Source organism: Vulpes vulpes, chromosome 8, assembly GCF_048418805.1.
Source record: "Vulpes vulpes isolate BD-2025 chromosome 8, VulVul3, whole genome shotgun sequence".
Lineage (NCBI taxonomy): Eukaryota > Metazoa > Chordata > Mammalia > Carnivora > Canidae > Vulpes > Vulpes vulpes.
The window spans coordinates 29783825-29799237 of NC_132787.1; the positions used below are offsets into that span (position 1 = coordinate 29783825).

The 15413-nt window shown below is 36.1% G+C and overlaps 1 long non-coding RNA gene across 1 annotated transcript in view; it reads left to right on the forward strand.

Moving 5' to 3' along the window:
- The first annotated feature begins 3621 nt into the window (after positions 1–3621).
- LOC140599905 (uncharacterized) overlaps positions 3622–15413 on the forward strand; it is a 72690-nt gene continuing 60898 nt past the window's right edge. The window contains exon 1 of the long non-coding RNA XR_012002948.1: positions 3622–3702. This is a non-coding gene — a long non-coding RNA (uncharacterized lncRNA). The remainder of the gene's footprint in view (positions 3703–15413) is intronic.

A 15413-nucleotide genomic window follows, 5' to 3' on the forward strand; every position in this document is an offset into this window, starting at 1 on the left:
GTCATCCAATGTATGTTTAGAAAATACTTTCTCCCAGACCAGAGCCTATCTTCTGATTTTCTTAATTGTGTCTTTCAAAAAGTATGTTTTTATTTTATGAAATTTAATTGTCATTTCTTTTTTTAAATTTTCTGTGCCCTATAAAAGGGATTTTTGCTAAACCTAATGTTACAGAGATTTATTCATATGCTTTCTTCTGGAAGTTTCAAAGTTTTGACTCTTGCATTAACTTTATGATCCATTTTTATCTTGATTTTTTTAAATAAAATCATGGGGACTAACAGGTATTGTAATATGTTATGTGGCAGGATTATATGGGAAATCTCTGCTTTCTGCATAATATTGATGTGAACCTAAAGCTTCTCTTAAAAACATAAAGTCTAAAGGAAATCTTGCACTTTTTTAACAATATAGATAAACCTGGAAGACATCCCTAAATGAAATAAGCCACACATAAAAAGGCAAATACCATATGACCTCACTTATATATAGAATCTAAAAATATCGAACTCACAGAACCAGAAAATAGAATGGTGTTTGCCAAAGTTTGAGGAATAGGGCTAATGGAGAGATGCTGGTCAAGGGTACAAACTTTCGATTATAAGATGAATAAGTTCTAGGGACCAAATGTACAGTACAGTGACTATAATTAATAATACTTTATTATATTCTTAAAATTTGCTAAGACAGTAAATCTTTGGTGATATCACTACAAAAAAAATTTTAAAAAAGATAATTCTGTGAGGTAATGATTGTGTTAATTATCCTGATTGTGCTAGTAATTTCATCATGTATATATATTATAACTCATAACATTATCCACCTTAAGTAACACTTTGTACAACCTAAATATACATAATTTTACTTATCAATTATACCTCAATAAAACTTGAAAAATTTTGAAGCAAAGTCTGTTAATGAATTTGTGGTTTATTATAAAAAGCTATATGCAAACAAACTGGACAATCTGGAAGAAATGGAAAAATTCCTAGAAGCATAAATTACCAAAACTGAAATAGGAAGAAATGGAAAAATTGAACAGACCTATAACCAGTAAAGAAAGTGAATTACTAATCAAAAATCTTCCACCAAACAAAAGTCTAGGGCCAGATGGCTTCACAGGGGAATCCTACCAAACATTTAAAGAGTTTATACCTCTTTTTCTCAAACTATTCCAAAAAATAGAAATGAAGGAAAACTTCCAAATCCATTCTATGAGGCCAGCATTACCTGACACCAAAACCAAAGACTCCACCAAAAAAGAGAACTACAGGGATGCCTGGGTGGCTCAGCAGTCGGTTGAGCATCTGTCTTCGGCTCAGGGTATCATCCTGGTCCGGGGACCGAGTCCTGTGTTGGGCTCCCTGTGAGGAACCTGCTTCTCTCTCTGCCTATGTCTCTGCCTCTCTCTCTGTGTCTCTTACGATAAATAAATAAAATATTTAAAACAAACAAACAAAAAAGAAAACTACAGGCCAATTTTGCTGATGAACATGGATGCAAAAATTCTCAATAAAATACTAGCATATCATATCCAACAGTCCATTAAAAGAATCATTCATCATAATCAAGTAGGATTTATTCCTGGGCTGCAAGTATGGTCCAATATTTGTAAATCAATCAATGTGATACACCACATTAATAAAAGAAAGGATAAGAAGCATATGATCCTTTCAATAAATGCAGAAAAAGTATTTGACAAAGTACAACATTCATTCATGATAAAAACCCTCAACAAAGTAGAGTTAGAAGGAACATACCTCAACTTCATTCAGGCCATTTATGGAAAACCCACAGCTAATATCATTTTTTTTTTAAATATCATCTTCAATGGAGGAAAAACAGAGCTTTTCCTCTATGGTCAGAAACAAGACAAGGATATCCACTCTCACCACTGTTATTTAACATAGTACTGGAAGTCCTAGCCACAGCAATCAAACAACACAAAAAAAGAAAAGGCATCCAAATCAGCAGAGTAAGTCAAACTCATACTAGTTGCAGATGGGCATGATACTCTATATGAGAAACCCAAAAGACTACACCAAAAAATTGCTAAAACTGATACACGAATTCAATAAAGTAACAAGATACAAAATCAACATTCAGGACTCTACTGCATTTCTGTAAACCAATAATGAAGCAGCAGAAAGCAAAATCAAGGAATCAATCCCATCTACAATTGCACCAAAACCCATAAGATACCTAAGAATAAAGCTAACCAAAGAAGTAAAAGATCTATCCTCTGAAAACTATAAAAGTGATTATAGAAACTGAAGACACAAAGAAATGGAAAATATTCCAAGATTATGGATTGAAAGTATAAATACTGTTAAAATGTCTAAATTACCCAAAGCAATGTATACATTTAATGCAATCCCTATCAAAATACCACCAGTATTTTTCACAGAGCTAGAACAAACAACCCTAAAATTTGCATGGAACTGCAAAAGACCCCAAAGGGTCAAAGAAATCTTGAAAAAATAAAGCAAAGCTGAATGTGTCACAATTCCAGACTTCAAGTTATATTACACAGCTGTAATGTTCAAAACAGTATAGTACTGGAATAAAAACACACACAAGATCAATAGATCAGAATACAAACTCCATAAGGAGCCCACAACTACCTGGTCAACTAATCTTCAACAAAGCAGGAAAGAATATCCAATGGAAAAAAAACAGTTTCTTCAACAAATGGTGCTGGGAAAACTGGATGACAACTTGCAAAGTATGAAACTGGACCACTTTCTTATATCCGTACACAAAAATAAATTCAATATGGGTGAAAGAGCTAAATATGAGATAGAAAACCATCAAAATCCTAGAGAACACAGCAGCAACCTCTTTGACATTGGCCACAGCAACTTCTTACTAGATATGTCTTCTGAGGCAAGGGAAATAATATTTAGAATTTCCTTCCAGCCTTCTGAAATTTGAAAAAAAAAATCACCAGAATTTTCTGCTAGTAGTTTTATGGTTTTGCCAGTCTGAAACAGGTTTTAATATAAAATATGTGATTACATATAAGCACAGTATCAGCAGCCTTCACAGGGACAGAATCACGTAGACTTGGAAAAAGTGTTTTGGAATGCAAAATATAACTGCAAGGTTATGAGTTAATGAGAAACAAGAAAAAAAAATGAGAAACAAGACAGTGTCAAATTGTTCTGTATCATAAAAATACAAAGAATTTGTTTTCATTTTGCTTTACGTTGGACTCTAAAAAAAGAGAGAGAAGAGGTAGACCTGAAAAACATAAAGGAAAACTAAAGTCTTATTTCCAGAAAACACCTACAAACATGCACTTTGGGCACTCAGATGGTCAGTATTCAATTTTTATGTTTATAAGGCTGCATTGTCAATCCTGTTTATTCCCCCCAAAGAATCATTAAACTTGGCTAACCCTAAAAGGTCTCATGAGAAGTTTATCTATTAAAAGCAAGTCAGCAGGGTGCCTGGGTGGCTTAGTTGGTTAGGTGTCTAACTCTTGATCTCAGCTCAGGTCTTGATCTCAGTGACATGAGTTCAAGCCCCATGTTGGGTTCCATGCAAGTGTGGAGACTACTTGAAAGAAAAAAGAAGAAAGAAAGAAAGAAAGAAAAGAAAGAAAGAAAGAAAGAAAGAAAGAAAGAAAGAAAGAAGAAAGAAAGAAAGAAAGAAAGAAAGAAAGAAAGAAAGAAAGAGAAAGAAAGAAAAGAAAAATAGGTAAGTAGGTATGAGTCCTACATAATGGACTCCTTTAAATTTTAGGGTTTCTCATTCCAGAAGCCATCTACCTGCTTGGTGCCACCTGCTGTTATCTCCTGAAAGTCACACAGGGGCTCCTGGGTGACTCAGTTGGTTCAGTGTCTGCCTTCAGCTGCAGTCGTATCTCAGCAGCCTGGGATTGAGCTCCACATTGAGCTCCCTGCTTCTCCCTCTGCCCTCTGCCCCTCGTCCTGCTTGTGCTCTCTCTCTGTCAAATGAGTAAATAAAATCTTTTTTAAAAATAAAAAAAAATTAAAAATGAGTTCCATCTCGAGGACAATATAATGAAACAGAGTAGCAAAATGACCTGTGAGCTGACCTACTTTAGAAGAAGCAGAAGTCTGAGAGAGGATGTGTCTTCTTACACTGGACTTTCTACTAGACATAAAGCAAGGGTTCAAGTTAATCTTTCTTAGATTTTAAGAGGCAGTAGGACTTTAGCTAATAGCTGAATATTACTTAGGTGTAGGCGAGAATGAAGAAGTTTCTATCTATTCTCTAATTATGATTGTCCAAATGCAGTTTTGTAGAAAGGTTTATAAGTTTCTGAGAAAAAGCACCCTAAAATATATGTTTGAAAGAACTTGTTTGTATTAACCTTTTTGAAACTGCTAAAATTTAAGTAAGGGAAGATTCAATTTGTATTAGTATATAGGGAAAAAAAACGCAGAACTAAAAACTTTCAGGCATTTAACTTATTTTTGAATGAAATTTGATAAATTTACTTGTCACTTTTTAGGATATGAATGAATAAAACAGATGCTACTTTTGAGCTATAGGTGTTCAAAGAAAATGACTGATAATCTACTTTGCTGAGGACAATACATTTTATCTCACGCTCAGAAAAAAATCAGAAAGACATTTTTACCAATTTTACCAAAACAGCAGGATGAACTTCAAACTAATCTTTCTCTTTTTGCAAAACCGCATATAAAAGTAAGGGAGTATAAGATCTTAAAATAATTCCTTAGATTTGAATAATACCTTTCTTCCAAGAGCTCAAAGCAATTTGCTTTATGTTCTTATTCAGTCGTGAAACCCTTCTGTGAAGATGTCCAATACGTGATAGATAAATATGTATTTTCACTGTCATTCTATAAATAGGAAAATTAAAACTCTATAGATTGGGACTTATTGGCTCAAGATTACAAAGCTCAACTTAGATCTCCTGACTTCCTGACCAAATCTCTTTCCAAAGACTTCACTTACTCTGGGAGCAATGCAAAAATCCCATTATCTCCCACCTAATTTCAGTGACTGACCTTAACTCCTTGTCAGGTCAGGCAGGTACCACGCTGTCTTCTGAAAACTAGATTCTTTCCCACTTCCATATTTCCCTCTATGTGGAGTGCTCCTTATCCCTTTCATGCATTTCAATCCTTCCTTCAGGTCCCACCTCATCTAAAAATTAACCCTTGGACTAAGGAGACTCAAATTTAGTTGGTTCAATCAACAAAATGACTCTATTTAACTCATATGCTTAACTGATTGTGACCAAGACTCTGGTGTAGTGACCATATCAGCACATTTCCAAAGAAAGTACCCAATTAGTTTGTCCTCTTTGAGGGCAGGAACCATGTCTTAGTCATCTTTGTTTATTTAGTGCCTACAGACAGGCTGATGGAGTAGACAGTGAGAATAAATGCTTGCTGAGAGAAAATTCTTGTATGTGGCCATGCTGAAAGATTTCATATACAGAGAGATGTATAACTATGTATTAACTTGTGCTCATAACTTATATTAATTAACTTGCATATCTTATATTAACTATTACATTAATAACTTATGAAACATATTAATGTATTTAAATACAGAGCACAATACTGATTTAGTTGATGACAAGTAAAGCTGGCAATGACTTCACAACCACAACTGGCTCCCTTATCCATGCTGCCATGTCTTGAGATCTGTCAACCAGGTTATGACTTTTAAAAATGTGAGGAGTCTTTTTATTTGTGCTCATTCCACCACACCGTTCTTAGTCCCTAGCTGTAATCACTATGATTATTCCCCTTTCCACTCTTTGGTTATTCTTCACCAGTTGCTCATATATTATGAGGTCCTCACTGGATTTGGAGCATGGATAGGGTGTGTGTGTATGTGGGGGGGGGGGGGGGCGGGGGGGCGGGGGGGCAACTGAGCAGTCGAACTCCTCTTTCCAGTTATGGTCATGTTCACTTTTCACGTCTCCAGCTCTTCCCTGAACTGCCAGACAGAAGACAGTATTTTCTAGGTGGCCATGGGATTTCTGCTTTACTCCATCATTTTACCTGTAGCTCTCTAGGTACTTAGAGAATCAGACACATAGTAGATGCTCAGTAAATCCTAATTAATTCATCAGCTACCTGGAAAGGGCGTGCAGCAGAGGCACTTCTGAAACTCCAGAAGTAAGAGCCAAGGTGACTAATATCAGTAAGAATTACTATTCATCTCAAGAATTAGCAATAGCATTGCTATTGCCAATAGTGCTCTTCACCAACATAGGCCCAATCTGGCGACCCATGTTTGTATTTAGCTCAATTGCTATCTATTCCACTCTTGCCACAGGGGAACAAGAAATGCCTTTTAATTGGGATAACAGAACCATAAACTTCCTACTTTTCCAGCTTCTTGGTTCAATGTAGAAAGAAAAATAGAAATGGTATTGCTGTTAAAAACAGAGCTTGTAAGAGATCTGGAGATCATCAAAAGCACTGGGATTTATTTATCTATTAATAATTAAGAATATGTATTAAAAATATGCATTAAAGGGTGGCAGATCCCCAATAGCATAGAGACTCCAGCACTTGCATTTTAAAAATCATGTTCAGCAGCTTTAATTTATATGGCAAGGCTTTCAAACTGAGAACTAATTGATTCTCTCGCTCTTCCTTTCCACTGTTCATTAAAACAAAAAAAAATAGGTATGGTACTCTCTCACCCATTTTTATTAACATTATTTAACATTCATTAAACAACTCATGTATATACCAGGTCTTGTTAGGGACATAGAATTGGTTTTGTGTTTTACACTGTCTTGCAAAGGCACCTTCTGAAACATGATTTGCTACTGCGATCCACAAATGGAACATGATTGTACCCTTTGTTTCACCTTAAGCCAAAAGCAGCTCAAGTTAAATGCCAAGCTTCCCTGAGTTACAAATTTAGAATCTCTCTGAGGTGCTTGCTCACATGGTGCATTAGCCTACTGCACTGGTTGATTAGCAATGCTCTCTCAGAGCGGTATATTGACTTCCATGTGCGCTTATCATTTATCATACTTATGTTCATTTTATTCTTATCCCAATAATGACAGCTTTCATGTAAAATGAAAGGAGAAAATAAGATTAATACCTCCTTAGGACACCTTTCACACCATGCACAAATACACAGGCTTCTGAAGCAAACACGTCTTCTCTGAATGTGTATTTTAGTAGCATTATTATTATTATTATTACTCTCATTCAAAAATGATCTGAAGATAACCATTTATCATTTCTTCAGGAGTGGTCAAGCAATAAAGGTGGCAGTGGAGTAAGGACAGTGAGAGAAAGGCGAGACAGGGTTATATGATTTGCATGCTTAGTGAAGACAAAAGCAATGACAATGGAAAATCAGACCAGTCAGCTAAGGCAATACCCATATTTAAGCTTGATCATTTGGGAATATATCGAAGAGGTATATTCAGTTTTGGAGTAATTTTGAAAGTTTGTCTTGGTGTTGATATCCAAGAGCTGTGGCACGTTCGAATGAATTCCACCAGGTTCAAACTTCTTTATACATCTACTTCTATTGGTGCAGAATTAATAGGATAGGTGACAGCTGATAATGCACCTTCTCCTCTCAGAAAATTTAAAATTAGAAATTTTCCCTACAAGTCTTCATCTGGAGCTGCAAAGACACTTTTGCATGTTCTGTCACTTTAATGACATTTTACCTTTTTGCTATTGGGCATGAAATGGTTAAATCGAAAAAAAAGAATTGAGTAGCTGCAGCAAGTGGGGTGGGGAAGATAAGTGGATTTTTACTGATGTTGTGCAAGGAATGTCATAGTGTTTATATTTACAGTCAACAAAGGATGTCTTTCCAAGTGGAACTTGTTCAGGAAGTGATCTGTTCTGTGGAAGGTTGCAGAACAAATCTCTCGCTCTGTCCCAGTGTGGCACAGAATGCATAGTTTAGACACAGAGTTGCTGAGCAGGCAAAGCTCTTATAGGAATAAGATGACAAAGGCTGCTCCTTAAAATGAATTTGAGGCTATTGCGTGCCCAGTGACTAGCCTTATTTGCAAATAGCAATGTGGACCGCGAAACAAGGACATGACCAATCAAAACACAGACAACATAGTGAAGAACTGTGTGGGGGACAGTCATGTCACCAACACCAGAAACCTGAGGAACTGACCAGAAATACATAGAAAGGCTCTTTCCAGCTCCTTAGAGAAGAGTTCTAAAAATGAGTAATCAGAAGTACAGTGTGTTGCTTTTACAACGGGATATGGTTATGTTTAACTTAAGTCACGTATAGTGCCTACAATTCTCATTCCAGAGCATGTGGGCAGACATTTTTACTTCCTCTGGTTGTGTTCCTAAAGCCTCTCATTTAGAACAGGGCTTCTTGGGGCACCTGGTGGCTCAGTGATTGAGCATCTGCCTTTGGCTCAGGTTCTGATCCCAGGGTCCTGGGATCGAGTCCTGCATCAGGCTCCCCCACAGGGAGCCTGCCTCTCCCTCTGCCTATGTCTTTGCCTCTCTCTGTGTCTCTCATGAATACATAAATAAAATCTTTAAAGAGAGAGAGAGAGAGAGAGAGAGAGAGAGAACAGGGCTTCTTAGCCTTGGCACTAGTAACATCCCTTTGCACCAGACAATTCTTTACTGTGGGTGGAAAGCCCTGTACATTGTAGGAGGTTTAGTAGCATTCAGGCCTCTATGCATTTTATGCCAGGGCCAACCCCAGAGTGAGGACAATAATAATGTCTCCAGACATTGACAAATGTTCTGGGGGAGGAGCAACATGGGGACAAAGTTGCCCCCTAAGCCAGAATCACTGGCTCAGAGGGCTCTATAAACCTTATACCAGAGTCAAGGTTCTGGCCAACAGATTTAAAATTTATCCAGTAGAATTATGGATGCAGTCTTGGTCAGGTATATTTCTGACTAGATAGGCTCCATGTAAAAGGCAGGGATTGATTTCACTGGAAGAAGTATTTGCTCTAAGGAAATTCTTTTTGCCTCCATGGAAAGGCTAACCTACAAAATGCAAAGAGCTAAGGAACTAATTTGAGGATTTCCAGATGTCCTTAGAACTAGGCTCAAAGTAAACATTCCATTTCTTATTTTAAGAAGGGAAAAGGTGTTTGGGTGTTTTTTGTTTTTTGTTTTGTTTTGGAGCTTATTTGTTTATTTATATTTGGCCTCTTCTTTCGCTGCCACTTAAGTACAAAGCCAATGGAAATAAACCATTTTCAACTGCTTACGTAGTTAAAGAGCACTTTTAAAACTCATTTGATACCTAAGCATCGGCACTGGGATATCTCTAAGTCATCATCCATGGTCATGTATGACTCTATTATCATCCAATAAAGATAAAAAAATGTTGAAAAAATATTGAAATATTGAAAAAAATATCTCCAAAGGCACTAGTCATTTCAGAAAGAGTTTATTAAATCAGTAGCTGGCATGTCAGCCCTCTGGAGGGCGGAAAGGATGTGTGATACTACCTTAACCCTTAACCTTAACCCTCACCATTTTTCAGCTGAGTAACCAGGTGTGTAGGTTTTCACCCAAACTATTTAAAACTCTTGATTTCTGAACATTAAGAGGGTCTTGTTCAAAACAGGTGGTCACATCATTAGTGGTTCTTGTAGTTTGGTCAGTACTGCTAATTGATAAATATTCAATTTGATCCTCAATTTTTTTTTTCTGGTTGTAAAGAAGATAAGAAAAAAAGCTGTTTTATAAGTGTCTTTTATTGGCTAGGTGAGAAGTTGACTGACAGAGTACACACATTTTATGCACTTATAATTCCTTGAGGGATAATAGCAGTTTTATAGAAGGATGTGCATAATTCATATAATCTCAGAGGAAAGTCATTTATATTCACTTGGGGACAGGTAAGGAAGGGATTAGCAGAGGATAAGGTGAAGGCAAATAATGGGCTGGGAAACACCAGGACGTTTGATACGATTGGAGGATTGGAGAGATTGTGCATGTGTGTGTTTGAGCTCTAACACTTGCTGAGTGTTCTGTTCATTGCATCCATCTATAATTTCAGAGATGGATCAAGAGATGAAATTGTCTCCACAATATTTTTTTCAAAAACATTAATGAATTGTCAAGGAAGACAAAAATATGTAGGCCTATATTCTGGTCAATTCATTAATCACTCAGAATAGGATTATTTTGCCACTATCGATAGTAATTTTACTATAAAGTTTGATAGTGCTAGATTGTCGTCTGGACCTGAAGGCTGAACTTTTGTAGTAAATACATTTTTATGTAGACTTTGAGCTATTAGCCAAAATTAAAAGTTTTTTTTTTTTTTTTGCTATACAGCTAAACACCCTCATATTTTTGTCAAGCTTAAAACTCATAGCATTAAAATACCAAGTGTTAATTCCATAAGATTATTTCATATACAGAAATACCATAGATTATTAAGTATAATTCAGTACAACAATTTTAACAGAACTGGTTACCTTATTGATTGATAAAAATATTAATAATATAAACAGGTGGGGGTGATTCAATTCTAATATCCCATAGTCTAAGATTACCAGCTGAGAAAATAATTATTCCCCTAAAAAATGGTTTGTGCTCATGTTGCATATTTCTGCCGTTCTCCATTGTCTTCAATATTGGCCACTGCCAGAGGCAAGTGTTAGACAAGACAGACAAATGGTCTGATCTAGAATGGCAAATTCTATGTTTCCTTAATACGGTCTCCTGGAATGACAGCAGTTATGTATTTTTAAGTCTGCTCTTCCATTATGGCGATAAATGGTTATTTAAATACAGTCAGGTTCAAATTACACCAGTGGAAAATGCAGCAGGGAAAAGTATCAAAGACAAAGAACTTTTAAATAAATCTCATCTCTCCTCCCACCATATGAGTTAATTTCTATGCCAGATGGCAGATGTTTATGCTGGTACTTAAAAGAAGTAAAAATTAAATGGATCTCAAAACTTAATTGTTTTTAGTTTTAAAATGCTCCCAAATAAAGGAAGGTTGGTAGAGATTTTATTTTAAATGATCTCAAAAATTCAGGATCTTAGTATTTGGAAAAAAATAGTTAATTCTTAAGTAATTGATTATTTTTTCAATCCATTATTGAATTTTGATATTATTTTTCAGATAATTTTTAAAAATGTAACCAGTTTTTTTTTTTCTGGAAGTGATTGCCAAAAATCTTCAAAGGACTATATTTTCATATACAATGATTCAATTAGCTCTTTAAAATTGAGCAATAAATGAGGCATTTAGACATTCTTAATCATTATCCATATCAGTCATAGTCACAAAAGTTACCTGTCCAAGACTGTTTTATTATGATGAGGATTAACATAAGTGACAGAGAGCCCTCCTAACACAACCACAATTACTACATGAGCAACTCCAGTTTACCCAGACAAAACTTCACAATGAGAAAGTTCTTCTCTTGAAAGCTTAGTATTATGGAAAAAAATATTATTACGACATCCACATTTATTGCTCAAAAAGCAGACTTGACCTGTTATACTGAGATTTTCTTTCCTTTTCTATAAATACATGAATCCTAATCAGAAATAAACCCTGCTTTCTTGATCTAAAATGCAAAATAAAATTTTTAGTAGATATTTCTGTAAATTCCAAATGAAGGACAGCTATCAGCCCAAATAACTCTAGTAGTCACTGGATTTTTGCATTTAGAAAACTCCCCCAACCATTTCTTTTTGTACTACAAACAGTATAGGACAATGGCCAATTTTGGATTTGACAAAAGGCGGGGAGGGGGGAGGGGGAAACAATGAAAAAAATAAGTATTTAGATTAGTAAATTATGATGAAATCTGTTCTAATTATTAGTCATAGAAACTAGAATATCTGTAATATTCTTGAACATCTATATTCTGAACAATCAATTCAACAAATTTGAATTGAGTCCCAAAGATAAGTTTACTCTTTTCCTATATACAAAATTATGATTTCTGTGTAAGCAGAAATAGAAAACAATCTTTTTCCTCCATTTGTTTATAATTTGTGTGTGTGAACAAAGCTTTTAGAAAAAAAAATAGTTTAATTATCCAAGGCTAGGTTTCAGCTTTGCTTTTGGCTCTTGATAAAGCCTAAAATAAATTCCTGTTGAATATATTTGAGGCAGTTGCAGATTGCATAACCAACCAAGGGCAGCTTAGTCTGGTAATCTGTATGGTGCTGACTTCTCCAGTATGCAGCACCTCTTACAAGGAAGATGTCAGTCTTACCAAATTTTGCCATATCTTACTTGTGAGCTGGCATCCTTAACAGTGTGTTCACCAGTCTTCAACAGATAGGACACATATGCTCTTGCAAGTTAGGCCTTGCTGCTTCATCAGATTATCATGGCCCTACTAGAGGACAATAGATGGATCCATGAAATTCTAAAATGGCTTATGGTAACTTATGGAAAAGAACACTACTCATTTATATAAGATAGACAGCTGGCAAACCTGCAGTGGCAAAGATACTCCAAATACAATCACTCAAATACAACAGAACTCTATTTCTCTCACACTTAACAGTGCAGAGATAGGGGAGAGGTTCCTAACCCATAAATAGCTTTTGTCCATCTAGATACCTTCTGCCTTAGTTTCTCCCAGCCCCTAAAGGCTTGTGCATCTCACTTGAGGGAAGATAACTCACCATCACCCCTGAAAAGATGAAACTAGAAGACAAAAAAGTTTCATTGTTAAAGAAATAAGCTAGGGGGCAACCTGCTCCCTACTTCTCCCTCTCTCTCTGCTGCTCTCCATGCTTGTACTCTCTCACACACTCTCTCAAATAAATAAATAAAATCTTTTAAAAAGAAAAAGAAAAAAATGAGCTAAACCTTGAACACATTACCTACCTGCTAGCCAGATGGAGAAATGTAGTCCCTAGCTAGCCATGTGCCTTGCTAAAACTGGGAGGGGGGTGGATAAGGATTCTGTCCCTATGAGAAAGAATGGTGAGTAGATACTGGCGTGATGGTGGGGAGGGAGAAATTAACAATCTGTATACCTTAAGCATTTAATAATTTATAAAATAATGGATTTGATTAATTTATCTTCCAATATTTATTTCCTGGGTGGAGTGCCTACTTTGTATATAACAGTCGACTAGGGCCCACAAGGGATTTTAAAGATATACTAATTTTTACGCAAAGTGAAGTTCTGATATTTTGAGGGAAATAAGCTGTATAACCTGAACTCCATCAATAATAATATGAATAGGGACACCTGGGTGGCTCAGTGGTTAAGCATCTGTCTTTGACTCAGGTCGTGATCCCCGGGTTCCTAGGATCAAGTCCCACATCAGGCTCCCTGCAGGGAGCCTGCTTCTCTCTCTGCCTGTGTCTCTTGCCTCTCTCTCTGTGTCTCCCATGAATAAATAAATAAATAAAATCTTAAAAAATATATGAATAATAATGCTGCTCATAATATATCAAGGATACTAAACGAGTGGTGTGGAAGAGGTATGATATTAGAATTCAGTGTTCATTTCCTGATGGAAGACAGGAGGAGAGGCAGCGGCCAGCTCCAGGACGCCCACTCTTGTTTTGCCCTTTTCACCCGATAACAAGGGCCCAATACAAAGGGGGCTGTTTCAAGCCATAAGAACTTTAATTTCCATCTTAAAAAATTATACATATATATACATATATATAAAATCATATATATACATCTCTGGATATAAATGAGCAAAGAGTATGCTATTTTTCTAAATTTTGATGTAGATGTTATGCCTCTACTCACCTTTTAGTTAAACAGCAACCGTTCTTCTTGTTAGTGTGGTTGAATCAATCAACTGCGTTCTCTAATGATGGAAGCAGATGGAAATAGAATGAGCTTCAGAATCTTCCTCAAGGGCATTGTAGAGGATGCCGCACCCTCCACTGAAAATTGCTCAATTTTGCAATAGAGTTGGCCAATGTAGACATAGTCTTATATTTTCGCTAATTTTGAATTAATACTCTAGGAACCAGCAGCTGACAATGAGCCTGAACAGTTGGTTTCACACCTGAGGCCTCTTTTAAAAGACCATTCTCATCACAGTCAAACAACAGGAGGATATATTAGAGGGGGAAATGAGCGCATTTTCTCTAAGACTACTTAAGTAGAGTTTCTCTTGAACTAATTAAGATTCAATTCTATTTCAGAAACTAATGTCTGAAGCAGACATTCTTTGGGGAATTATTAATAAACGAAAGCAGGAGGTTCCAGAGCACTCGAAATGGTACTTTTTTGCCTGGTGGATGTTCAATAAAAGTGCTTGTTGAAAACAATTAAGTAGAGAATAGTATTTTAAACATATTATCAAATGTTCAAGGTGAATGATTATCGTATATAAAATTGGTAATGAGAACTAAGAACTTTTAAAAAGTAGAATAAGTGACACTCTTGACTATTGAAAACATCCGTGATCCTCTCCACACTAAGCTCGTAGGCTCTTAGAATTCGTAGATGTCTGGAGGGAACAAAAGACTGCAACCTGACTTTTTTTTTTTTTCTGAATATATTGGATATAATATGAATTCGGATTCCAATTTGAAAGGAAAAATATTTAAATATACATATAAATTTACATATTGGATATGATGGTTCATGCAGCCCAATTCAAAAAGATCAGCTGGTCTAACCCAGAAAATGCTAATGTAGCATGGAGGAAAATATTTTTGCCTGGCAACTTCAATAAGCACTCACAAGTTGTCTGAGTTGTACTCTGCATTTTCATATAATAAATTGCTACACATGTAAGTAGTAGGGCCAGAAAGCACTGTCTTGCCTTTCACACAATGCATCTTTCACGGAGGCTTGAAGGTGGATGTTACATTTACTTTCCAGTGATAATCAGGCTACATGAGGTTAGTGACTGCCAAAGCCCTTAGATTTGTATTTCACATCATATGACAACCCCAATTTTTTTTCAAATAAAAGAACCCTCTCGGTGGTGTTTCCTGTCATTTTATTTTAATAGCAGAAACAGGCATTCACAAAAGCCATCTGCCACCCACTATGAAGTCTCAGGGTCAGACTGCCTTTTACAAGTTGCATGGAACTGGGATTATCGGGGGAAAGGACGTGATAGTTCTCAGTGCTACAAAATTGTGGGAAATGTTACATCTTTCGAAAAAAGGGAAGAAACATCAAAGTGTTCAATATTCAAGATTTCAGAGTGGGCATGCTTTTTCGTGCCTGACACAAATGAGTGGGTGTGTTAAGACAGAGAAAAATAAAGAGTTAATTACTGAACTCCTTTATCTTTGTCACCCGTTTCCATCCAAAGGAAAAATATGTCTAATTGGGATTCTTGTAGTTTTTGGGAGCAGCTCATTCTGTTCCATGCTGATATAAAGGATATCCTCTCCTGTAGCCGGTTTAGAGGACTCATTTGTCACTCGTTTGAGTGGCTCATGTCTAATGACCTCAAAATAGAAATCTTTTCTTCTTCAGTGTGATTTTAAAAGCTTTC